The 25,290-nt window shown below is 44.8% G+C and overlaps 2 non-coding genes across 2 annotated transcripts; both read left to right on the top strand.

Moving 5' to 3' along the window:
* The first annotated feature begins 1,018 nt into the window (after positions 1–1,018).
* Positions 1,019–1,100, top strand: trnar-ucu (transfer RNA arginine (anticodon UCU)). The gene has a single exon. It is a non-coding gene; the product is annotated as a tRNA-Arg (tRNA).
* Positions 1,101–6,955: 5,855 nt separating this feature from the next.
* Positions 6,956–7,029, top strand: trnat-ugu (transfer RNA threonine (anticodon UGU)). Its single transcript has one exon. It is a non-coding gene; the product is annotated as a tRNA-Thr (tRNA).
* The last annotated feature ends 18,261 nt before the right edge of the window (positions 7,030–25,290 follow it).

The following is a 25,290-nucleotide window of genomic DNA, read 5'->3' as shown; positions in this document are numbered from 1 at the left end:
AGGCTTGATGAGTGTGTATATAGTATTGTGTAAATTAGAAAAGAGTTCTTAGTTCTTTCAGCAGGAAATGTGTCCAGAAAATATTGAGAAACTCACAATTTTATTATTCAGGAGTTGGAACACAGATATTAATTCCAAGTGACAGTTCTGGGTTCATTTCACAAAAAAAGTAGAGAATAATATTGCTCACTGATTGAAATCCCCCAGTGAGGAGACAGTTAAACAGGTGATCTGTTGGGGCATCCTTCAATCCAAGGTTTCGGCAGCATTTAATCTCCCTTTTTGGTGAAATTCCCTGTTATTTGCAACCTTTTTATCCAGCTTTGATGGGCAAGTGAAAAAACTGAAAAAAGTAAACAGTTCCATCCTTTCTTTTCTTCCTTCTTCCCTTCTTTCTGTCAGTCTCTCTTTTCTGTCCCAGATCAATATAATGATGAGAATCCCAATTTAATCAGTTGTTTCTGGTGTTTTATCCATTCCAATTAAAGTTCAACATTCCAGTCAAATCTAGGTGTTATTCCACAGTGTCTCTCCATGTGTTTTATTCTGTTGTATTCTCTCATAGTCTGTTTGATGATCAATGTTACATCTCACTCTCTGTTCTGGTGAAGATCAGAAGCAGTAATATCTGTTTACGCCACCTGACAAGTCGGCTGAGGCTGTGTCTCTCTGATCATGTGGAGTTAAAGCAATTCTTCCAGTCAGTTCAGTCGTCATTTCATGAGAAATTAGAAGTCATCATGACTTCGTCAGTGACCTAATGGTTCAGATGCCTGAGTGATGTTAATCATGGTGTGATCAAATGTTTGTATGTTCCAGTCTTTCCGTGGTGAGTTTTCACACTGAGTAGAAACGTGTTGGACATGGTCTGGAATGTTTCACACCGCTCCATTCCAAACAGGCCATGACCTGATGTGATGGAAATTTCATTCACTTACAGAAGCTACATTTCCATCATTGCACATCTGGCTGCACAGTCAGGATCTGAGCTGAAGGTGACCATTACGCCAAAACAGTTGACAAGGTAGCGGAGAGGTTAACATGATGGATTTCTAATCCATTGTGCTTCGCGCGCGTGGGTTCAAATCCCATCCTTGTTGTCAGTTTATGAACTGTCTAGTGCATTGTTGTTTCCAGGGGGGGAAATTTTGTGTTAAGTCGGCCTGGAAACCTGTTCTTGTCAATATCGAGAAGGTGATTCCAGAATTGTTTATACTTTATTAAAATTGAGACAGACAATTGGAATTCTTCACCCAAATTGGACTGGAATGAAGATCAAATTGGGATCACGAAAAGGAGGAAGATTTTTCCCTCCCTCCCTTCCTTCCATCTTTACTTTCTCTGGATTTACACCAAATGAAAGACTAACGGGAAAAGCAAACGGCGAGGGAGCAGAAGCAGAACATTATCCTTTGGCAAGAAATTTATTTTCAAATCTTCTTGATAGATTAAGTGAGTGAGCAATGCTTTGGCAGATGGAGTTTAAAATGAGGGGTCATCTAGTACCTACCAAAGATAGATCAGAGTGTTTTTTATAAATGGTGAGATGTTAGAAACTGGAGAAGCAGAGACCCGAGTGCTGAATCACTAAAAGCTAGTGGACTGGTAGAAAATAATGTGAAAGGCTAATGGAATCTGAAGATTGGAACTCATGTTGTAGTTATATAAAGCTCTGTGCTCCTGAAGTAAATGTCCCAGCCTGAATTGTGGGGAATCTTTGGAGAGTGATTTGGTTTTTATTCATTTTTGGGCGCGAGTATCGCTGATAAGTCTAGCATTTATTACCCATCCCTAATTGCCCTTGAGAATGTAGTGGTGAGCTGCCTTCTTGAACCACTGCAGTCCATATGGTGTAGGAACACCCACAGTGCTGTTGGGGAGGGACTTCCAGGATTGTGACCCAACAATAGCGACGAAATGGCGATATAGTTCCATGTCAGGATGGTGAGTGACTTGGAGGGGAACCTGCAGGTAGTGAGTTCCCATGCATCTGCTGCCCTTGTCCTTCGAGGTGGTAGTGGTCACGGGCTTGGAAGGTGCTGTTGAAGGAGACTTGGCAAGTTACTGCAGTTCATATGGAGATGGTACACACTGCAGCCACTGTGTACTGGTGGTGGAGGAAGTGAATGTTTAAGGTGGTGGGTTAGGTTCTGATCAAGTGGGATGCTTTGTCCTGGATGGTGTTGAGCTTCTTGTGTGTTGTTGAGTGAGGTGTATTCCATCACACTCCTGACTTGTGCCTTGTAGATAGTGGACAGGTTTTGGTGTATCAGGAGGTGAGATACTTGCTGCAGAATTCCCAATCTCTGACCTACGCTTATGGCCGCAGCATAGATGTGACTGGTCCAGTTTAGTTTCTGGTCAATGGTAACCCCCAAGATGTTTATGGTGAGGGATTCAGCGATGGTAATGCTGCTGAATATCAAAAGGTGGATGGTTTGATTTTCTCTCATTAGAGATATTCACTGCTTAGCACTTGTGTGGCCAGAAGGTTGCTTGTCACTTATCAGCTGAGAATGTTGTATAGGTCTTGCTGCTTGTGGGCACAGACTGCTTCAGTATCTGAGGAATTGTGAATCAGCAGGGAACATTCCCGCTTCTGACTCTTCTGAGTCAACAATGAAACAGCTGAGGATGTCTGGACCTAGGACACTACCCTGAGAAACTCCTGAGGCAATGTCCTGGGCTGAGATGATTGGCCTCCACTAACCACAACCATCTTGCTTTGTGCGAGGTACGACTCCACCAAGTGGAGAGTTTTCCCCCGATTCCAATTGACTTCAATTTTGCTAGGGATCCTTGATGCCACACTCACTCAAGGGCAATCACTCTCACCTCTCCTCTGGAATTCCACTCATTCGTCTCTGTTTGAACCAATCTGCAATGAGGTTATAAGAACAGAAGAACAGAAGAAATAGTAGCAGGAGTAGGCCATTTTGCCCCTTGAGCCTGCTCCGCCATTCAATAGGATCATGGCTGACCTGATCATGGCCTCACTCCCACTTTCTTCCTGCTCCCCATAACCCTTGACTTCCTGGTAGATAAAAGTCTGTCGAACTCAGTCTTGAAGACATTCAATGATCCAGCCTCTATTGCTCTCTGCGCTAGAGAATTCCAAAGATTAATGAATCTCTGAGAGAAGAAATTCGGCCTCATTTCCTTCTTAAATGGAAAACCCCTAATTCTGAAACCGTGTCCCTGAGGTCTAGATTCCACCATGAGGGGAAACATCCTCTCAGCATCTACCCCGTCAAGCCCCCTCAGAATTTTATATGTCTCAATACGATCACCTATCATTTTTTCTCAGTTCCAATGAGTACAGGTCCAGCCTGCTCAACTCTCCTCATAAGACAACCCCTTCATCACAGGAATCAATCCAGTGAACCTTCTCTGAACTGCCTCCACTGCAAGGATATCCCTCCTTAAATAAGGAAACCAAAACTGTACACGGTACTCTAGGTGTGTTTTCACCAACACCCCTGTACATTTGCAGCAAGACTTCTCTACTTTTGTCCTCCATTCCCTTGAAATAAAAGGTAACATTCCATTTGCCTTCCTAATTATTTGCTCTACCTGCATGCCAACTTTTAGTGATTCATGTACAAGGACACCCAGATCCTTCTGCACCGTAGCATTCTGTAGTCTCTTGCAATTTAAGTAATATTTTTCTTTTCCATTCTTCCTACCAAAGTGGATAACCTCACATTTTCCCACATTATACTCTACCTGCTAGTATTTGCTTGGAGCTGAGAGACCGTGGCAGAACCTAAACTGAGCATCGATGATCAGATTATTGCTAAGTGTGCGGTGCTTGATCGCACTGTTGATGACATCTTCCATCACTTTGCTGATGATTGATAGTAGACTGATGGGGCGGCAATTGGTCAGATTGCATTTGTCCTGATTTTTTTTATGGAGAGGGCACACTTGGGCAATTTTCCACATTGTCCAGTAGATGCCTGTGTTGTAGCTCTACTGGAACAGCTTGGCTGAGAGTGCAGCTAGTTATGGAGCACAAGTCTTCAGTACTAGAACCGGAATGTTGTTAGGGCCCATAGTTTTTGCTGTATCGAGTGCCTTCATCTGTTTCTTGCTATCATGTGGAGTGAATCGAATTGGCTGAAGACTGGAAACTGTGATGCTGGGGACCTCAGGAGGCCGAGATGAATCATCCACTGAGCAATTTCTGACAGAAGATTGTTAGAAATGCTTCAGCTTTGGCTCCAGCATCATTGAGGATGGGGATGTTTTTGGAGCCTCCTCATCTCATCTGTCCACCATCATTCATGACTGGATGTGGTAGGACTAAGGACCTGTGATCTGATCGTGAGGGACATATCCTTGCATGGAGTGGTGGGATCTGTGGAGAGTGATCCTGACGAGTGTGTGTAAACCTGGAATGGAAGCTTTCTGTGGAGGTACAGGAGTAGGCCATTCAGACCCAGTATTTTATAAAGGTTTATCATAACTTATTTGCTTTTACTCTATGTCTCTATTAATAAAGCCAAGTGTCCTGTTTTCTCTTAGCAGCCTTTTCAAACCTTGTAAGATTGGTGTACATTGTCTCTTTGTTCTTGCACCCACTTTAGAATTGTAACATTTCATTTAGATGGCCTCTCCTTATTCTTCCTCCCAAATTGTATCACTTCACAATTCTCTGTGTAAATTTTATCTGCCATTTGAAAGCCCATTTTCCAGTTTTTTTTTTAAGCTCCCCTCAAGTGTGTTACTATCACTGGCACAGGATGAAATTCCCGAGCATTCTTTGATGCTATCTCCATGGAAAGAGCAATCTGACACGCTAGCTCAAATGTCGGATTTTGTGTGTTTCGTATCTTTTCTCATTCACCAATATAAGCACAAATCTGTCTCATAATGTACCGTCTAAGAATGTGCCAAAGCTGCAATGCAGTGATAAATTCTTCAGTGTCACAATGTACTCACCAACTGATTCACTACTTTTCTGCTTTCTGGTTCCAAATTTCTAGCTTGCCGTGATCTCTAGTGGCTTAGGGTTGAAATGTTCCTCTAACTTGGTGATGATTGTTTTGAATGGCACATCTTTTGCCTTGATGGGAGCAGGAAGCTTTGTCAGCTGGTCATACACTTCCAGGCTAATTTCCATTAGCAAAATTGCTTTCTTGCCCTCAAGAATTGCTTTATTCAGAGTCTTGACCTCTATATTTTCATCTTCACATTCCAATATGTTATTAGCTCTGAAAAACATTTCAATTCTTTCAATATATGAACTGAATGGTTCTCGAGCCCTCTCATATGTTCCGAGCCATGTATCCCATGGGTGTAGCCATATTTTCCAAAAATATCACTTTGAATCGGATGCACACTGAGACCCTGCGGCATCTCATTCAACTGAGGAGACAGTCTGTGGCCCAGGCTTCACACAATCCACCCAAAATCTCCATCATCCGAGCAGGTAGCTCACCAGGAGCTGGCTGATCTTGTTCACTGCCGTCCCTGCTGCTGTTTGCTGCCAATATTTTCGGACTTTTATCTCATCCTCATCACCATTTTCTCTGATATATTCAGGGGGCATCAGCAGAGAAAATGTACACCAAGTGTGGGAAGTGTAAGGAATTGTTAATTTACATCATTACCTCATGAACATAATATACAAATACATTACATGTGTGAATCACATCTTGATCACTATTACCTTTATACCAGATGTGTCTGAATAAATGGAACCCCTTCACAATAAACACTGTCACCTTTCAATGTTTAGCGGAGAGGTTTGACGGCCTGGTGTGTGTGATTCCCACTTTAATGTGTTTGTACAAAGTTCGGAGAAAGACGGAGATATGAATAATTTGTTGGGAAATCTTTAAGCATATCTCCATGTCTCTCACGCACAAAGAACTGCAAACACATGGATTCAGAAAGAACCTGAGTGCAAAATCAACAGAAAAAAACACAGCCAGAGAGACTTGCAGTAACCTATAGCTCAGGGAAAGTACATGATGTTATGGAAGGGACTTTGAATTTTTTTTTGTGAATTTTATTTTGTTGAGGAAATTATAATCAAACTGAATAAATGTAAGACCAGTTATTTTTCAAGAGGGCACTGAAAGTATTAATTTGACAACTATGTTGACAAGTTGTCACAACTCAAGATAAATGTAGAACAGAAGCCCTGGTAACGGGGAAATGTGGACAGAGAAGTCAGTCGTGCCTCTTGATTGGACAAGCCCGGCAGCAGCAGCGCGCACCAAAGAGGGCAGAAAAATCGCAAGCTTTTGTTTGGAGCAGTCATTGTGTTTTACCTTCTGGAGTGAGCAGCTGATAAAGTTAGCCAGAAGAAGTGTCAAGGAATGAGAGAAGACCGCAACCCACCTTGTTTTGCAGCAAATCTTGAAAAGACTCTGAGAAGTTCACTGTGTCAATTCGTCTCATATTCTGTCTTTGAAGAAAGCCTGCTAAAATTAATTCTCAACCCCGCCTCTAAATAAACTCTTTTAAAAGAACCGAGTGACCTGTGTACATGTACTCGGAAATTAGACTGCATGTCAATTTTGGAACAACATATCTCATCTGCTGTTTTCTTCAGAAATGAGCAAGTAATCAGTCCAAGTGTTTTTTTTGTCTTTAACAGAGCCCTGAATTGTATAGAAAAATCCCTTTTTTTCAGTATGTGTGTGTGCGTGTGTTCAGCTGAGGTAAGAAAGCGACTTTAAATGTTGGTTAAGGTAAAAAGGGAACTTTTAAAATTTCCACCTGTGTGTTTATGCTTTACTTCATGATTAGTTAAAACTTGTTCTATAAGAAACTGATAATTTTGTTGTTCATTAAGTGTCTCCTATTCTGGGAAAAATAGAGCATATGATTGACTGTATCAGTAAGTGGGAAAAGTTAAAATTTTTGTTGTGACCTGTGGAGAAGTGGGATGAGAATAAATAGTAACCACCTCAGATTTCAATTGCAACCGCACTTGTGATCTGGCTCTGTAGCTTAGTTGGTTAAAGTACCTGTCTTGTAAACAGAAGATCCTGGGTTCGATTCCCAGCGGAGCCTTATTTCATATTTGCAATATGCTTGAGAAGTTTCCGTATCAACATTTATGTCTGTGTCTTGTGAACTTTAAATTTGAATTCAAATTACGTGATGAATTTCATTCACAAGAGAAAACAGCCTTTGTGAAGGATGTGAGTTTGGAATGGCTCTTCCTCCTCGTTCAGAAATTCAGTGCTGATATTTCAAAGGCAACTTCTTTGATACAAATTTGTTCACAGTTGCATTCGACCTGGAAAAAAAGCTCGACCCTAATCTCACTGAAGGAAAGTGTGACCGTGTTGTCTGTTTCAAAGTGTGTGTGTCATTATGTGTTGCTTGTAACTGAGACTGGGACACGACACAAGTGGGAGGGTTGATCTGAGGTTTGGAATATTTCTCAGTCAGGAACAAGAAAAATCAAAGGAACCAAATAAGAAAACCATTGTCTCATGTGGTTACCGAGAAACGGTGAGAAGATATTAAACTTTGTTCTATTCAAAACAGCTGTGAACTTTGACCTTTCCTGCCTTTTCTCAACAGTATTTGAAGTGTCTCGGTAACAATGTTCAGTGTTGAGGAGAATGGGGTCTGGGCGAGCAGCTGCTGAGTGTGACAGGGTCAGGACTGGATGCAGGAAGTTCTCTGACAGTCTCTCTCTCTCGCTGATGGGTTTGAGTTGATTTTCAACTGGGAGCAGCTGGTTTTTCGATAAATGAAGGAAGTACCCTCTCACCATTTTTTTCTGACTGACAGTGTAGGATAAGGGTGTAAAGGGTTAATGCTGAAGACAGTGGGATAAACCCCTCCCACTGTCAGAGTGATGATGTAACAGTCAAATGAGACGAGATTTGGGAGAAGAGAGAGCAGCACCAAGGATGCTAGCTTAGGAGGCTTGATGAGTGTGTATACAGTACTGTGTAAATTAGAAAAGAGTTCTTAGTTCTTTCAGCTGGAAGTGTGTCCAGAAAATATTGATAAAGTCACACTTTTATAAGTCAGGAGTCGGAACACAGATATTAACTCCAAGTGACAGTTCTGGGTTCATTTAACAAACGTAGAGAATAATATTACTCACTGCTTGAAATCCCCCAGTGAGGAGACAGTTAAACAGGTGATCTGTTGGGGCATCCTTCGATCCAAGGTTTCGACAGCACTTAATCTCCCTTTCTGGTGAAATTCTCTGTTATTTGCAACTTTTTTTATCCAGCTTTGATGGGTGAGTGAAAAAACTGAAAAAAGTGAACAGTTCCATCCTTTCTTTTCTTTCTTCTTCCCTTCTTTCCATCAGTTTCTCTTTTCTGTCCCAGATCAATGAGAATCCCAATTTAATCTGCTGTTTTATCCATTCCAATCAGAATTCAACATTCCAATCAAATCTATTTGTTATTCCACAGTGTCTCTCCATGTGTTTTATTCTGTTGTATTCTCTCGCAGTCTGATTGATGTTCAATGTTACATCTCACTCTGTTCTGGTGAAGATCAGAAGCAGTAATATCTGTTTGCACCACCCACCAAGTCGGCCTGAGGCTGTGCCTCGCTGATCATGTGGAGTTAGGAACATAGGAACATAGGAGCAGGAGTCGGCCATTCAGCCCATCGAGCCTGGCCCACCATTCAATATGATCATGGCTGATCGTCCACTTCAATGCCCTTTTCCCCACACTTTCCTCATATTCCCTTATGTCATTTGTATTTAGAAATCTGTCAATCTCTGCTTTAAACATACTCAATGACTGAGCTTCCACAGCCCTCTGGGGTAGAGAATTCCAAAGATTGACAAACCTCTGAGTAAAGAAATTTCTCCTCATCTCTGTCCTAAGCGGCTACTCCCTTATTTTGAAATTCCTTCCCTTGGTTCTCGGCTCCCCAACCAGGGATCTTAGCTTCATCTACCCTGAATGTCGTTTAAGTATTTTGTTGGTTTCAATGAGATCACCTCCCATTCTTCATAAACTCTAGAGAATACAGCCCCAGTTTCTCCAACCTTTCTTCATACAACAGTCCCACCATCCCTGGAAGAGGTCTGATGAACCTTCGTTGAACTCCCTCCACGGCAATAATATCCTTCCTAAGGTAAGGAGACCAAACCTGTATTCCAAGTGCGGTCTAACCAAGTTTCTGTACAATTGAAGCAAGAATTCACTACTCCTGTACTCAAATCGTCTTGTGATAAAGGCTAACATAGCTTTCCTAATTGAGCGCTGCACCTGCATGTTAGCTTTCAGTGACTTATTGACATGGACACCCAGGTCACCCTTATATTCTATACCTCACCTAATAAAGGAAAGGATTCCATATACCTGCTGAACCACCTTATTGACCTGTCCTGCTACCTTCAGGGATCTGTGGACATTCGCTCCAACGTCCCTCACTTCCTCTGCACCGTTCAGTGTTCTCCCATTAATTGTGCATTCCTTTGCCTTTTTTGACCTCCCAAATGCATCACCTCACCCTTGTCCAATTTGAATTCCATTTGCCACTATTCTCCCCACCTGACCAGTCTATTGATATCTTCCTGCAGCGTCCAGCGATCCTCCTCGCTATCAGCAACACGTTCAATTTTCATGTCATCTGCAATCGTCTTGATTATGCCCTCTACATTCATGTCCAAATCATTAATATATACCACAAAAAGCAGGGAACCTAGTTCTGAGCCCTGTGGAACACCACTTGAAACAGACCTCCAGTTGCACAAACACCCGTACCCAATTCCTTTTTGCTTCCTGCCACCGAGTCTATTTTATGTCCAGTTTGCTACATTCCCCTGGATCCCATGTGCTTTTATGTTTTTTTAACCAGTTTGCCATGTGGGACCTTGTCAAAAGTCTTGCTAAAATCCATGTAGACCACATCAACTGCACTATCCTCACAATCCTCATTGTTACTTCTTCAAAAAATTCACTCAAGATAGTCAGACAGGAGCTTCCCTTAACAAATCCATGCTGATGATACTTGATTAATCTGAGCCTTTCTAAGTGACAGTTTAAACTGTCTCTCAGAATTAATTCCAATAATTCACCCACTATTGAGGTTAGGCTGACTGGTCTTTAATTATTCGGTCTATCTCCTGCTTCCTTTTTCAACAATGGTGCAATGTTAGCAATAAAAACAAAATGGACTGCAAATACACAGCAGATCTGGCAGCATCTGTGGAGAGAGAAGCAAAGTTAACATTTCAGGTCAGTGGCTTTTCATCAGAACAGATATGTTAACTTTGCTTCTCTCTCCACAGATGCTGCCAGACCTGCTGTGTATTTCCAGCACTAATAGTTTTTATTTCAGATTTCCAGCATCTGCAGAATTTTGCTTTTATTGCAGAGACCTCCAATCCTCTGACATCACACCTGTATCCAGTGAGGGATTGGAAACTGATGGTCAGACCTTCCACTATTTCCTCACTGGCTTCTTTTAACAGCCTGGGGTACATTTCATCCGGCCTTGATGATTTATCCACTTTCAAGGTTGCTCATCCCATTTATACTTCTTCTCCCCCTCAGTTTATCATGTCCAATGCTTCACACTCCTTCTCCTTAATTATAATGTCTGCATCACCCCCTCATTTGTGAAGACAGTAAAGTATTCATTAACAAACATACCAACATCTTCAACCCTGACACATAGGTTACTTTTTAGTTCTTTGATGGGCCCTACATTTTCCTCTGTTGCCTCTTACTCCCATATATTGAAGAAATATCTTTGAATTCGTTTTGATTTTGGTTGTCAAAATTCTTTCATGCTCTGTGTTTTTCACCACTGCTCCCAAATGCCTGTAGTCATGTCAAAGCACAACTTGTCAGAAGTGGGATTTAAACCCACCCCTCCAGAGAGCGTTGTGATCTGAATGCACCATTTCAGACTGCTTGACCATCCTGTCTACCCCATCTGGATGCTTAATGCTGAGGTAGTTATCCATTCTTTGTGAAAGTATTTGTGAGATTGTGGAAATGTCTGGAAGAGGAAAGACCAGCGGAAAAGCTCGGTCCAAGGCCAAGTCTCGCTCCTCCCAGGCTGGACTGCAGTTCCCGGTGGGCCGTGTTCACAGGCTCCTGAGAAAAGGCAACAATGCTGAGCGTGTGGGTGCGGGAGCCCCGGTCTATCTGGCTGCTGTGCTCGAGTATCTGACCGCTGAAATCCTCGAGCTGGGTGGTAACGCGGCCGGGGACAACAAGAAGACCCGCATCATCCCCAGACAACTGCAGCTGGCCGTCCGCAACGACGAGGAGCTCAACAAGCTGCTGGGAGGAGTGATCGTCGCACAGGGCGGGGTGCTGCCTAATATCTAGGCCGTGCTGCTGCCCAAGAAAACCAGCGCTCAGAGCTTCCAGAAAAAGGAAAGCGGCCAAAATGTCATCTAATAACCCAAAGGCTCTTTTCAGAGCCACCCACAGTCTCTGTGAAAGGGCTGATTACTGTCTAATTCCAGCATGTCAGTAACAGGACAGAATAAGATCTATTTAAAATGTTTAAGCAACTATTTCAGTGGCTTCTCACTGTCCCCCTGATCCCTGTGTGAAGGGGAATTACCAAAAGTCTAATTTATTCCTTTCCACACCAAGTTTGAGTTATTGGTCCCTTAAGGATTGCTGAATGGAGTCTTTTACCGCCAGTTACAGATAAGAAGTGGGAAAAAAATGACAGGTTAAAACTGTGCGTAAAATAGCGCCAGGAATTTGTGGCGAAAATAGTGGAATAAACAAAGGTTTTTAAAGGTTGGTGGAAAATATTTTACGAACAACTTTAAATAGATTTTCCAGTAATTGCTTCTTTCCGACACTGAAGTTGGCGCCTTTTGCGAATTCAAACTTTCTGCCAGGTCGACAATTTAAACCAATGTAATAAAAACAAGAAATGCTGGAACCACTCAGCAGGTCTGGCAGCATCTTTGGAACGAGAAGCAGAGTTAACGTTTTGGATCCGGAACTGTTCGCACCCACACTGTTTGGGATCATCTTTTCCCTGCTGCTCTCATATGCATTCAAGTCTTCAGAAGAAGGAATTTTCCTCCACACATGATCAGGTGGCAGGTTGTTCAACCTTGCCCGTCTAAGAGCGAAGACCAAAGTACGGAAAGTCCTCATCAGGGAACTCCTCTTTGCTGACAATGCTGCATTAACATCTCACATTGAAGAGTGTCTGCAGAGTCTCATCGACAGGTTTGCGACTGCCTGCAACGAATGTGGCCTAACCATCAGCCTCAAGAAAACGAACATCATGGGACAGGAGGTCAGAAATGCTCCATCCATCAATATCAGCAACCACACTCTGGAAGTGGTTCAAGAGTTCACCTACCTAGGCTCAACTATCACCAGTAACCTGTCTCTCAATGCAGAAATCAACAAGCGCATGGGAAAGACTTCCACTGCTATGTCCAGACTGGCCAAGTGAGTGTGGGAAAATGGCACACTGACACAGAACACAAAAGTCCAAGTGTATCAAGCCTGTGTCCTCAGTAGCTTGCTCTTCAGCAGCGAGGCCTGGACAACATATGTCAGCCAAGAGCGACGTCTCAATTCATTCCATTTTCGCTGCTTCCGGAGAATCCTTGGCATCAGGTGGCAGGACCGTATCTCTAACACAGAAGTCCTCGAGGTGACCAACATCCCCAGCTTATAGACCCTACTGAGGCAGCGGCGCCTGAGATGGCTTGGCCATGTGAGCCACATGGAAGATGGCAGGATCCCCAAGAACACATTGTACAGCGAGCTCGCCACTGGTATCAAACCCACTAGCCATCCATGTCTCCACTTTAAAGACGTCTGCAAATGCGACATGAAGTTCTGTGACATTGATCACAAGTCATGGGAGTCAGTTGCCAATGATCGCCAGAGCTGGCGGGCAGCCATAAAGGCGGGGCTATAGTGCGGCGAGTCGAAGAGACTTAGCAGTTGGCAGGAAAAAAGACAGAAGCGCAAGGGGAGAGCCAACTGCATAACAGCCCTGACAACCACTTTTATCTGCAGCACCTGTGGAAGAGCCTGTCACTCTAGAATTGGCCTTTATAGCCACTCCAGGCACAGCTCCACAAACCACTGACCACCTCCAGTCGCTTACCCATTGTCTCTCGAGACAAGGAGGCCAAAGAAGAAGATGTGGCTTTTCACTGAGGGCATGTGTCGACTGGGGAAATAACTAACTGTAGAACCTCGGGCACTGTTTACACAGCCCGTTTAGAAAATCAAATCCACTGCACATCCTTGCTGCAAATGAAATGTCAAATTCGGGGATTCCAGTTTTATTCCCGAATACAGGACAGATTTATTCCAGTCAGTTCTGAGCAGCCTATCCCAGCTCCCGTTTCCAGGTCACTGCTCTCTCTGTGTGAGGCGGCGGGTGGCTCTCAGAAGAGCCTTTGTTGTGTGTTTGCTGGAAAGGGTCGAGTTGTTCAGCCGCCGAATCCGTGGAGTGCGGCCCTGCCATTTCAGAACGTACACCACATCCATGGCAGTGACCGTCTTGCGCTTGCCGTGCTCAGTGTAGGTGACCGCATCCCTGATCACATTCTCCAGGAATACCTTCAACACCCCGCGAGTCTCCTCATAGATCAAACCAAATCCGCTTGACCCCGCCACGGCGAACCAGGCGGCGGATTGCTGGTTTAGTGATGCCCTGGATATTATCACGAAGCACTTTGCGGTGCTGCTTTGCTCTGCCTTTTTAGTACCTCCCTCTCTCAATTTGTACCCTATCCATTGCCTCTACTCTCTACACTTCTAATGATATTTTGTCCAATTCCACTTCCTTAATGATCACTGATACGAAGTACTCATTAAGTAGATTAACATTGCCCTGCACCTCGAAGCATATATTACCCTCTTTGTCCCTAATTGGCTGCACTCTACCTCTTACTACCCACTTATCATTTACATGCTGCTCAAAGATTTTTGGGTTCCTTTTCATGTTGACTGCCAGTCTATTCTCATAGAAATAGAGAATAAGCTAAATATAGAAGATATAAATATTTCGCATCCTTGGGTGAGGTGGAACTTTTTTATGTTGTGGGTGGTAATGTCTCGGCCCACGAGTGTGGTGAAGCAGAGACAATCAATGATTTGAAAAGGAAATTGGATGGATACTTGAAGGAAAGAAACTTGCAGGAGGAAAGGGATCGAGCTGGTGAGTGGAACTGACTCGATTGCTCCGGGGAGAGCCAGCATGGACGTGATAGGCCAAACGACCACCTTCTGTGCTGTAAATGACTCTGTGTTGTTTCTCAAATCCAATCCACTGGTGCTTGGTAAATAATTTCAAAGTAAATTGTGCAACTGGAAAATCAGAACCAAGGCAAGGGACGCATAAGGAAGCAGAATTGCTGAAACCCGGGATTGAACCTGGGTTCCCATGGATCAGATACTCCTCCACCAGTCCTAGGGATCATCCAAGTTACTTTTAAATCCTCCCATGGGTCCACATGTCAGACTGTGTTCCATGTTGTAGAATCAAGCAAAGGAAATCTGCTCAGTTCCAAAACTATCAGCAAATTGAAGCTGATTACGATCAACATCAACAGAGGTCAGAACTCCCTGGTGAAAGAAGACACTCTGAAGAAGGATCCACAATATATTCAAAGACATCGGCAAAGTAAAAAAGAAGAAAATCGATGATAAAAACAGAAAGTGCTGGAAAAACTGAGCGGGTCTGGCAGCATCTGTGGAGAGAGAAACAGAGTTAACATTTCAGGTCAGTGACCTTTCTTCAGAACTGGCAGATATAAGAAATGTAAAAGATTTTAAGCAAGTAAAGCGGGGGTGGGGCAAGAGATAACAAAGGAGAAGGTATTGATAGGACAAGGTCACGGAAATACTTAACAGAAGGAGAGGGCGGGGGTAGTGGGGGTTGGAGAGGGTGGGGGGAAATAGCGGGGGAAGTGAGGGGAGAGGGCGGGGAGAGGGGTGGGAAGCGAGTAGAGAGCGTGGGGGAAGCGGGGAGAGAGTGTGGGGGAAGTGGGAAGAGAGCGTGGGGGAAGCGGGGAGAGAGTGTGGGGGAAGCAAGTAGAGAGCATGGGGGAAGTGGGGAGGGAGAGGCCGAAGACCTTGGTGGCGGTGGGTGTGCTCTCCTCCTCCTCCCCGCTCTCTCCGGACATTCTCTCCCACCTGATCTCTCCGGTCTTTCTCCCCCGCCTGATCTCTACGGCCATTCCACCCCCCCCCCCTCCCTGCACCCTAACCCCCTCCGCCCGATCTCACCAGCCATTCCCTGCTGTCATTTAAACACATGGCCTTTGTTTTGCTTTACATTGCCTTTGTGTGATTATTTGAGCAGCGCCATCTTTAGTCCTGGCAGCTGCCAGAACGTCGCTGACTGGGACGTTTTATTTGAACAAAGTGATTGATGACAACGCTACGTCATCAGAATGCGCCGCGGTGCGCACATGCGCACACGGTCTCGGGCCCTCTGCGCATGCGCTGCGGTCCGGATTGCCAGGACCAGTTTGCGCATGCGCAGACGACGTCATCGCGAAACGTCATCTTCCTCGGGGAACACGTCAGGTTGGCCTGCGCGCATGCGCAAACTGGTCCTGGCAATTCGGACCGCAGCGCATGCGCAGATGACCAGAGCCCGTGTGCGCATGTGCGTCAATCTTCCGAATGCTTCGGCGCGAGTTTTTGAAAATGGAAGGAGGAGAGGTTTCGTCGGGCATTTTATCTCAATTATTTAGTCATTTTGGACATTTGCTTCATTTTTATTAGACAGAGGAGATTGTTCCAAGGTAAGTTGCTCTGAAAATACATTTCAAGGGAGGGAAGGGAAGGGAGGGGAGGGGAGGGGAGGGGAGGGGAGGGAAGGGAGGGGAAGGAAGGGAAGGGAGGGGAGGGGTGGGGAGGGGAGGGGAGGGAAGGGAAGGGAGGGAAGGGAAGGGGAGGGAAGGGGGTAGGGAGGAGGGAAGGGAGGGGGAGGGAAGGGAGGAGAGAAGGGGGAAGGGAGGAGGGCAGGGCGGAAGTAGGAAGGAGGGAAGGTAGGGGGGAAGGGAGGGGGGAAGGGAGGGGGGGAAAGGAGGGAAGGGAAGGGAGGGACGGGGGGGAAGGGGGGAGGGTGGGAGGACACAAGGACTGGCTGATGAGATGGAGCCAATTAATTTGCCCAACAATTGCCCGGAAGCACCTTCGGATGGAGGTGGCCACGCGCTGGACATCAGTCGCGTGCCACAATCAATGGATCCTGAGCATTTCACACCCTGGCCTAATGATCTGATGGACCATACATATGCCTGCCTGTTCAAAGCTCCACTTCCCCCACCTGCGGTACCCTCTCCTTGCTGTTCAGTTACACAGTCACCTGTTCCTGCACCCATCCAAGCAGTGCACGTGGACATACTGCCACATGTTTCCCCATCCGCCCTTGAAACAACCATGCAGAGCCTTGTGAGACTCCGCAATTGCCAGCTGCTGCCTGTCAAGCAGAGAAGGCGTCCAAAGGGGTCAAGAACTTGGGGAACATTCAGCAAGAAGAGACTGAGCACTAAAAGAAACAAGCATGCCGTGTCCAGTGGTAGCACAAATGTGAATGCTCTTGCTGCGTACACAACTGGTGAGGTGGGAGTGCAGCCACACCATTCTCCATCCTCAGTGTTGCTTTAAGGCAAAGGTAGATAAGAGTGAAAGAAATGGAAGATGATGCTGATAGTAGTAGGCAGGATTAAATGGGAATGGATGGAAAGACGCACGAGTAGCATAACCACTAGCAGGGAACAGCTGGGCTAAATGGCCTGCTTTATGTTCATAGTCCAAAAGAAATGTGCTTCTTTTTCCAGCACCCTCACATCATTCATGTTTTCCCTGAGAGCAGCATTGAACCATCACGAGATAAGGGCAGTTACATCATCCTGCCTCCTACAGCTGAGGTGGGTACTAAGTGATTCATTGGCCTATACTGCAGAGCATAAAGCATGCCCAACCCTAATTTCATTGGAGGGAGGGAAGCTCTGACTCTGATTTGCTTTTCTTCTTTTCATGTAAAACATGCCGTCGAGAAAACAATCCTCGAGACTTACGGTCAGCATTCAAGCAACGAAGGCAACTGGATCATGCTGCGGAGCTCATCACGATGTGGAAAGGAACATTGCATTTTTGGATGAATTGGGAATGCACATTGGGATGCGCTTGGGGAACATTCACCAAGAATAGACTGAGCTCAGACTCTTGTGACTTTGCCTTCTTCACATGGACAATACAGTCGTGGAATAGAGAGCCAAGCGTTCATTCACCACAAGGCTCTCCAGGAACAATCTCTTTAGCTGTGCATAGCAGAGACTCGGCCTGTCTGTCTAACGGGAATGCTGGACACAACACTCATGTATCCATGCACAGCAGTTCCTCGGATACTTAATGAACTTAATAAAACTTTTCAATAATTAAACCCAGAATTGTTGAGGTTTTGTTTTGCATGTTATTTCCCCGACTTTGCAACTGCACTTCAGATATTCAACTATGGTGGGGGGGGTAGAGGGAGGGGTGGGTGAAGAGGGGGAGGGGTGGGGAGAGGGAGCATGCAAAATGCAGGGACCAAACAGTTGCAATGCCTGAAGTACTGTGGAGAAGTAGAGAAAGCAACTGGGTAGGGGAGAAAGCAACTGGATTGGGCATCCGCAGCTGGAGGGAAGGGCTGAATGGAGAGGGCCGGAAGCGAGAGGCCGTAGAGAGCCGCGGGGAGCGAGCGTGCGAAGACTTTGGTGTCACCGGGTCCAGGGGCTGGCCAGTAAGTCTTTTGCTGTTGTGTTCATAGCGCATGCACAGAAAAAGGCACTCCTCTTCCGTTCCGCTGCTCACCCCCACTCTCTCCCCTTCTCCCCCCTCTCTCTCCCCTTCTCCCCCCCCACTCTCTCCCTCTTTCTCCCCCCCTCCCTCTCCCCCTTTCTCCCCCCACCCTCTCCCCCTTTCTCCCCCCACCCTCTCCCCCTTTCTCCCCCCTCTTTCTCCCCCCTCCCTCTTTCTCCCCCTTCTCCCCCCTCCCTCTTCCCCTTCTCCCCCCCTCCCTCTTCCCCTTCTCCCCCACACCCTCTCCCTCCCTCTTTCTCCCCCCCTCTTTCTCCCCCCTCCCTCTCCCTCTCCTTCTTTCTCCCCCTTCTCCCCCCCTCCCTCTTCCCCTTCTCCCCTCCCTCTTTCTCCCCCTCCCTCTCCCTCTTTCTCCCCCCTCCCTCTTTCATCCCCCCTCCCTCTCCCTCTTTCATCGCTCCCTTCCCTCTTTCATGCCCACCCTCCCTCTCCCATCCCCCCCTCCCTCTCCCTCTTTCATCCCCCCCCCCACCCCGGGCACCGCTACCGCTGGTCTCCCCCTTTCACACCCCTCCCCCGGGCACCGCTACCGCTGGTCTCCCCGCACTGCTCTCCCCGGCGCGCTCCACTCTCTCACTCCGGCCATTGTATTCTGCCACGTGTTTGTTAGGTTTCATCTCTGTGATTTTTTGACCAGCGCCATCTTTAGACCTGGCAGCTGCTACAGTCGCAGGCTGTGACGTTTTCGTGGCACATGCTGTATCTGCGCATGTGCCAAAACAGCGCCACCTACCGATCGCGTTGTCAACAATTGCGGTCTGATTTGAACAGGCTGCTTTTGCACATGTGCTGATGCAGCGCCACCTAGTGGTGGCATTGTCAGCAAATGCAGCCTTTCATTTCCTGGTATGTTAGTGTGTGTTTTCTTTTGTACCTGTCAGTGCCTGGGAGGAGAGAGTCAACTTCACTTCGTAACTTTGAATTTCGAGTGCGAGAATGTGGGTTTTTACTTTGTATGTTTCAGTTTTTGGTCTGTGACTGTTTGTTTCTGCTATTGCTATGTGAGTTTCACCACATATCTTTCAACAACTTGCATGTGAGCATCAGCTTTTGTCCAGATCTATCAGTTTCTGATATAGAGTCATAGAGTTATACAGCACAGAAACAGGCCCTTCGGCCCTTCGTGTCTGTGCCGGCCATCAAGCACCTAACTATTCTAATCCCATTTTCCAGTACTTGGCCTGCAGCCTTGTATGCTATGGCATTTCAAGTGCTCATCGAAATACTTCTTAAATGTTGTGAGGGTTCCTGCCTCTACCACCCCTTCAGGTAGTGTATTCCAGATTCCAACCACCCTCTGGGTAAAATTATTTCCTCAAATCCCCTCTAAACCTCCTGCCCCTCACCTTAAATCTACGCCCCCTCGTTATTAACCCCTCTGCTAATGGAAATACTTTCTTCCTATCTAAACTATCAATGACCTTTATAATTTTGTATAGCTCCCCCCTCAGCCTTCTCTGCTCTAAGGAAAACAACCCTCGCCTTTTCAGTCTCTCTTCATAGCTGAAATTCCCCAGTCCAGGCAACATCCTGGTGAATCTCCTCTGCACCCTCTCCAGTGCAATCACATCCTTCCTATAGTGTGGTGCCCAGAACTGCACACAGTACTCCAGCTGTGGCCTAACTAGCATTTTATACAGCTCCATCATAACACCCTGCTCTTATATTCTATGCCTCAGACGATCTATATCGTCCTGTAATCTAAAGCTTTCCTCCTCACTATTTACGACACCACCAATTTTTGTGTCATGTGTGAGAAAGGATTTGATTCTGTCCCTATCAGTTTCTGTTACATGCATGTGTTTTTAATCTGCACCTCCTCTAGGTGAGTGTGTTTTATTCTCTGTAATGGTCAGTCTCTTGTAGGTGAGTCTGTGTTTTGCTTTTTATCTCTCAGTCTTCGAAGTATGAGCCTGGTTTTTTACCTAATTTTCTTTGTACCTTGCAGTATGGATATTGAAGAGAGGTTTTTACACATTAACTGCCAAATCCTGATAAATGATTTTTGGGTTTCACACAGTATCTGTCAGTTTCTTGTCTAGGACTGTTGGTTTTACTCTGCCCCTGGCATTTGCTGGTTTGTTAGTGTGGGGTTTACACTGTACCTGTCAGTTTCTCAGATGTGAATGTTGGTTTCACTTTGTATAGAATCATAGATCACAGAATACCTACAGCACAAAAGGAGGGATTCAGCTCATCGTGCTTGTGCTGCCTCTCTGCACAAGCAACTCAGCTCATGCCACATCCTCATGTATTCCATGAAAACCTGATTTGTTGTTTCTCTTCAGATAATTATCATATATCCTTTTGAAAGCTATGGTTGAATCTTCCTCCGTCACACTCTCATGCAGTACATATCAGATCTTAACCATTCGCTGCTTAAAAAAAGGTTTTTCCTCATGTTGCCTTTGGTTTTTTTCCCAATCACCTTAAATCGGTGTCCTCTGCTTGCTCAGCCATGAGTAATATTTCCCGTTGCTTTCTCAGTACTGATGGATTGTGAGGTGGGAGACAGCTAGAAGTCCCACTGAGCAGCACTGACTCCCAGCTGAAAAAGAAATGAGATAAAGTTCAATCTTTCACAGCGAGATGCTGCAGAGAGTTAAGGGTCCCGAATGAAAGTGAGACTTTCTCATACTGTTGTTGAATTTCATTTCAAACACTCCTTGTCATCTCTGCTACTGAAGCCGAAAAATAGGGAAAAACTAAATGGCGCTCAAACTCACAACCCTGAGATTAAACGTCCCATGATTGACAGACTGAACTGTCACTTCTACTCTACCTCTGTTTGGATGGATGCAACTGTATGCTCCAATGCAAGGGCAGCTTTCAAATCCTCCCATGAATCCACATGTCAGACTGAGTTACATGTTGTAGACTCAAGCAAAGGAAATCTGCTCAGTTCCAAAATTATCAGCAAATTGAAGCTGATTACGATCAACATCATCAGAGGTCAGAACTGCCTGGTGAAAGAAGACACCCTGAAGAAGGAGCCACAATTATTCAAAGGCATCGACAAAGTGAAAAACAAGAAAATCGATGAGTCAATCCAAGATAAACAGAAACAATTGAAGAATTCCATTCCTGACCAGAACACAGTATTGTTGCTTTTGGAGCCAGGTCTCAGTTAATGCTAGAACATGGCTACCTGCCTGACCCTAACCCGACGGGTCCCGATGACATGTGTCGGGTTTGGGTCGCTCCTCCTGGTTCAGCATTTGCGTTCGGCATTCGGGCTCAGGTCAGGCCAGGCTGGGTCAGACACACTCGAATACTCTAAATGCCTTGTGTTCAAATTGTGTTAGTGAAACACTGGAAACCGCAGATCTTTTGAAGTGTACTTCCTACTCTGCTTGGTATTTCAACTTACTGTGTACTAATCAATAAACAGTTTTTGGCGTACATTGTAGCAGAACTCAGCCCCAGGCACATAATTATCCAGTTAGCCCTTTCTTGCCCTTTCCTGATTCGAGGGGTGTTGAAGCTCTTTGCCATTTTAATCATAATGAAATATGTACAATGTAATCAGTTGCTGCACTGTTGTGTAATATGATGTTTTTAATGAGTTCTATTTTTCATTGACACAAATTTAACCTTTTTGTGTTTTGGTTTCTCTCTTGGTTTTCCTTCGTGCTTTGTATTCTTGGTGACAAAAGCAGTTGAACAGCTACAATCTGCATTAATAGCAACTTCACCCTTTTCTTTAATTGCACAGTTTGCAAATGAATCGACTACATCCCGTTAGGGGTTGGCAAGACTTCTTGTGCCTGCCTCAAAACATATTGTATTGAATAAAGATTGTAAAGTAAAGGAGGCTTGTAATGCAAATTAAGAGATTTAAAGGGGAAAGACAATGAATTATGCTCTAAATTTGGAATATATTTAATCAATTAAGTGTCAGACTTGATAAATCGCTGCTTTTAGTTTAATGTGGCCTCAGTGTTTATGGATAATTAATGAAATTAAGAGGCATTTTTTATTTACAAAGCTGGGCATTAGTATTTAATAGTTGATATATAATTTTGAATATATTTTAATTTCTTTATTCATTTGACACTGCTAAATACGAAGCAGTCTTAAATAAGTTAATTTTTTTTTGTAAAATCTGACTTACCAGACTAAAATATTAAATCAAAGGAGACATTTCAAAGATTACTTGACCAGTAATCCAGAGGCCTGGACTCAAGATCCAGTGACAGCCAGGACGTCAAGGTGGGAAACACTCTGCACTAGTCTGCAGTGAGCGATTCTATTGAAGGTAGAGCACAATCTCTTTAATATAAGAATGTATATTTTATAATAATTAATCACTCAAGACCTTCCTGGTCTCTGCATCTCAGCTGCTCTCTGGATAAACTTGCAGCAAGTATTTCAACCTGTAAAGCAGGAGTCTAGGGAATGTATAATGATATTTTCTAGCCTTCGGGCAATATTTTAATCAATACAGTGTGGGACAACCTGTCTGGGCACAACTCCATGACTTTCTCTTTAACTAGTGACCTAACAATCACTAACTTCTATGGTAACAATCTTCAGCTCATCACCTCCGGTACGTAGCTCGAATCTTAATGTACATTTAAACAACCTTTCAAGTCCAGTTACAGTTTTTGTTGCCTTATCTGCACAAGCTTAAAAAGTGAAAAACGGAAGCAAGTTTAACTGAACATTCTGGTGGTCGGTTCGGGCACGGGAAAAAATGAAAGGACTCGGACCAGGTCGGATGTGGTGCTGTCAGGCTTGGGTCGGGTTACATTTGCAGACCTGAGCAGGCCTTTAGTTACTGCTGCAACTTTATATTCCCACTTGACAACCTGTATATTTTGTTCATTTCAATTTTGTCGACAAGCTCTTTGAATCCAGTTCACCCGTCCTCAAGCAGGCTCAGTATGGAAATTGATTCCACCTTCTGGAAGGCTGAAACCAATCGATGACCTTAAACTAAAAATAGCAACAGAGAATGGCTCGTCTGGTATTTGAACGCAGGACCTCTGATATGTTAATTATTTATCCACCCAAAGTGAGAATCATGCCCCTAGACCAACGAGCCGCTATTGGTGAACTTTTTATTTGCTCCTGTGGAATTTCACTGGCGCCCACAGCCGATCATCCATTTTTTTCTGATCAAAGCAACATCCTGCAAATCTGAATTAAAAACAGAAAGTGCAGGAAATGCTCAGCACCTCGGGCAGCATCTGTGGAGAGAGAAACAGAATTAACATTTCAGGGTTTTCACCTTTTGTTTGAGCCATCTTTTCAGACTGCTTCTGTCCATCCAATCTCACTTTTTATTCTATCCACATTCTAAAGGTGATACATTGGTGAGCACTGCAATCTCACAACTCCAATGACCCAGGTTTAGTTCTGAGTACTGCTTGTGTGGAATTTGCAAGTGGTACTTTTTCAAACGCATTCGTAAAATCCAAATAAACAACATCCACTGCATTCCCTTCATCAACTTTCTCAGATAGTTTATAAAAAAATGCAGTTAGATTTGTCAAGCATGAACTCCCATTTATAAATCCATGCTCACTCTCCTTAGTTAACTCAAACCTCTCCAAATGACTTGAATTTTTTTCCTGACCTGTTGGTCTCATGCTAATCGCAAGCTCACCATAGAGCATTTATTTGGCAATGTGACCATCATTCATTTGGCCCAGTCAACAGAGTCACCGCTGACACAAGAGGGCAAACATGCTGTGGATCCCTGCACGCTGGTGTACTTCCGCATTCGGCACTCTGTCCGGCCAGGAGATGTCCAATATCCATCTGAGACAGCGGAGGTGGAAGCTGTTCAGCTGCTTTCCTTGGCTTATATAAGTTGTTGATGCTTCTTGACGATAAAGGAGGGTGCTGAGAACACAAGCCGAGTACACGTGGAGCTTTGTATCGTTCAGTTTGCTGTCGGTTCACACTCGTCTTCTCAACTTTGACATGACAGCTGCAGCATTGACAATCCTGGTGCTGATTTCAGTATCAAGGGACAGATTGCTGGTGATTGTTGATCCAAGGTATGTGAAGCTGTTGACAACCTCCAAAGTGAGGTTGTCGATGTTGATGGAAAGTGGAGTCTCTACGTCCTGGCCCATAACTTTCATCTTCCTGAGGCTGATCGTCAGTTCAAACTCTTTGCAGGCCAGGGAGAACCGATCTGCAAGCTGCTGTGACTGAACTTCATTATGGGATGTCAGCGCAGCATCATCAGCAAACAGCAACTCTTTCTTTCTTTCTTCTTTCTTTTGGGCCTCCTTATCTCGAGAGACAATGGATACGCGCCTGGAGGTGGTCAGTGGTGGACAGCAACTCACAGACTAGGAATTTACCCACTTTGGTCTTGGCGCACAGTCTTGCCAAGTGGAACAGCTTGTCGTCAGCTCTGATGTGCAGGTGAACACCCCCATCTGAGTCACTGAAAGTGTACAATAGCAGCATGGAGAAGAATACACCAATTGTAAAGGATGTGATAACTAGACAGTTAGAAAATAATGATATGATTGGGCAGAGTCAACATATATTTATGAAAAGGAAAACAGGTTTGAAAAACCTGTTGAGTTTTTTGAGGATGTTACATGTAGAACAGATAAAGGAGAACCAGTGGATGTGTGGTATTTGCATTTTCCTTTGGTAAGATCCCACACAGGAGGTGATTAAACAATATTAGAGCACATAGGATTGGGGATAATATACTGATATGGATTGAGAATTGGTTAACAGACCGAAAACAGAGAGCAGGAATAACGGGTCCTCCTCAGGATGGCAGGCTGTTACTATTGGGGTGCTGCAAGGATCAGTGTTGGAGCCACAGCTGTTAACAACCTATATAAATGATTTGGATGTGGGGATTAAATGTAATATTTCCAAGTTTGCAGATGACACAAAGCTCGGTGAAGTGTGAGTTGTGAGGAGGATGCAGAGAGGCTTCCAGGGGACCTGGAGAGGCTAAGTGAATGGGCAAGAACATGGAATATAATGTGAGTAAGTGTGAAGTTCTCCACTTTGGTAGAATAAACAGAAAGACAGAGTATTTCTTAAATGGTGAGAGGTTGGGAAGTGTTGATGTCCAAAGGGACCTGGGTGTCCTTGTTCATGAGACACTAAAAGCTCTTGTGCAGGTGCAGCAATCAATTAGGAAGGCAAATGGTATGTTGGCCTTCACACGAGGGGTCTTGAGTACAGGAGTAAAGATGTCTTGCTGCAATTGTATAGAGCCCTGTTGAATCCGCACTGGAGTATTGTGTACAGTTTGGTCTCCTCATCTAAGGTTGGATATACATGCCATAGAGGGAGTGAAACAGAGGGTCACCAGACTAATCCCTGGGATGGTGGGATTGTCTGATGAGGAAACTGGGCCTGTATTCCATAAAGTTTCGAAGAATGAGAGGTGATCTCATTGAAACTGACAGAATTCGTACAGGGCGTGATAGTGTGGGTGTCGACAGGATGTTTGCCCTTGTTGGTGAGTCTAAAACCAGGGGACATAGTCTCAGAATAAGGAGTAGGCCATTTCAAACTGAGA

This window comes from Heterodontus francisci, unplaced genomic scaffold, assembly GCF_036365525.1.
Source record: "Heterodontus francisci isolate sHetFra1 unplaced genomic scaffold, sHetFra1.hap1 HAP1_SCAFFOLD_51_1, whole genome shotgun sequence".
In the NCBI taxonomy this organism is placed as follows: domain Eukaryota; kingdom Metazoa; phylum Chordata; class Chondrichthyes; order Heterodontiformes; family Heterodontidae; genus Heterodontus; species Heterodontus francisci.
This window is presented reverse-complemented; position numbering and strand designations above follow the sequence as displayed.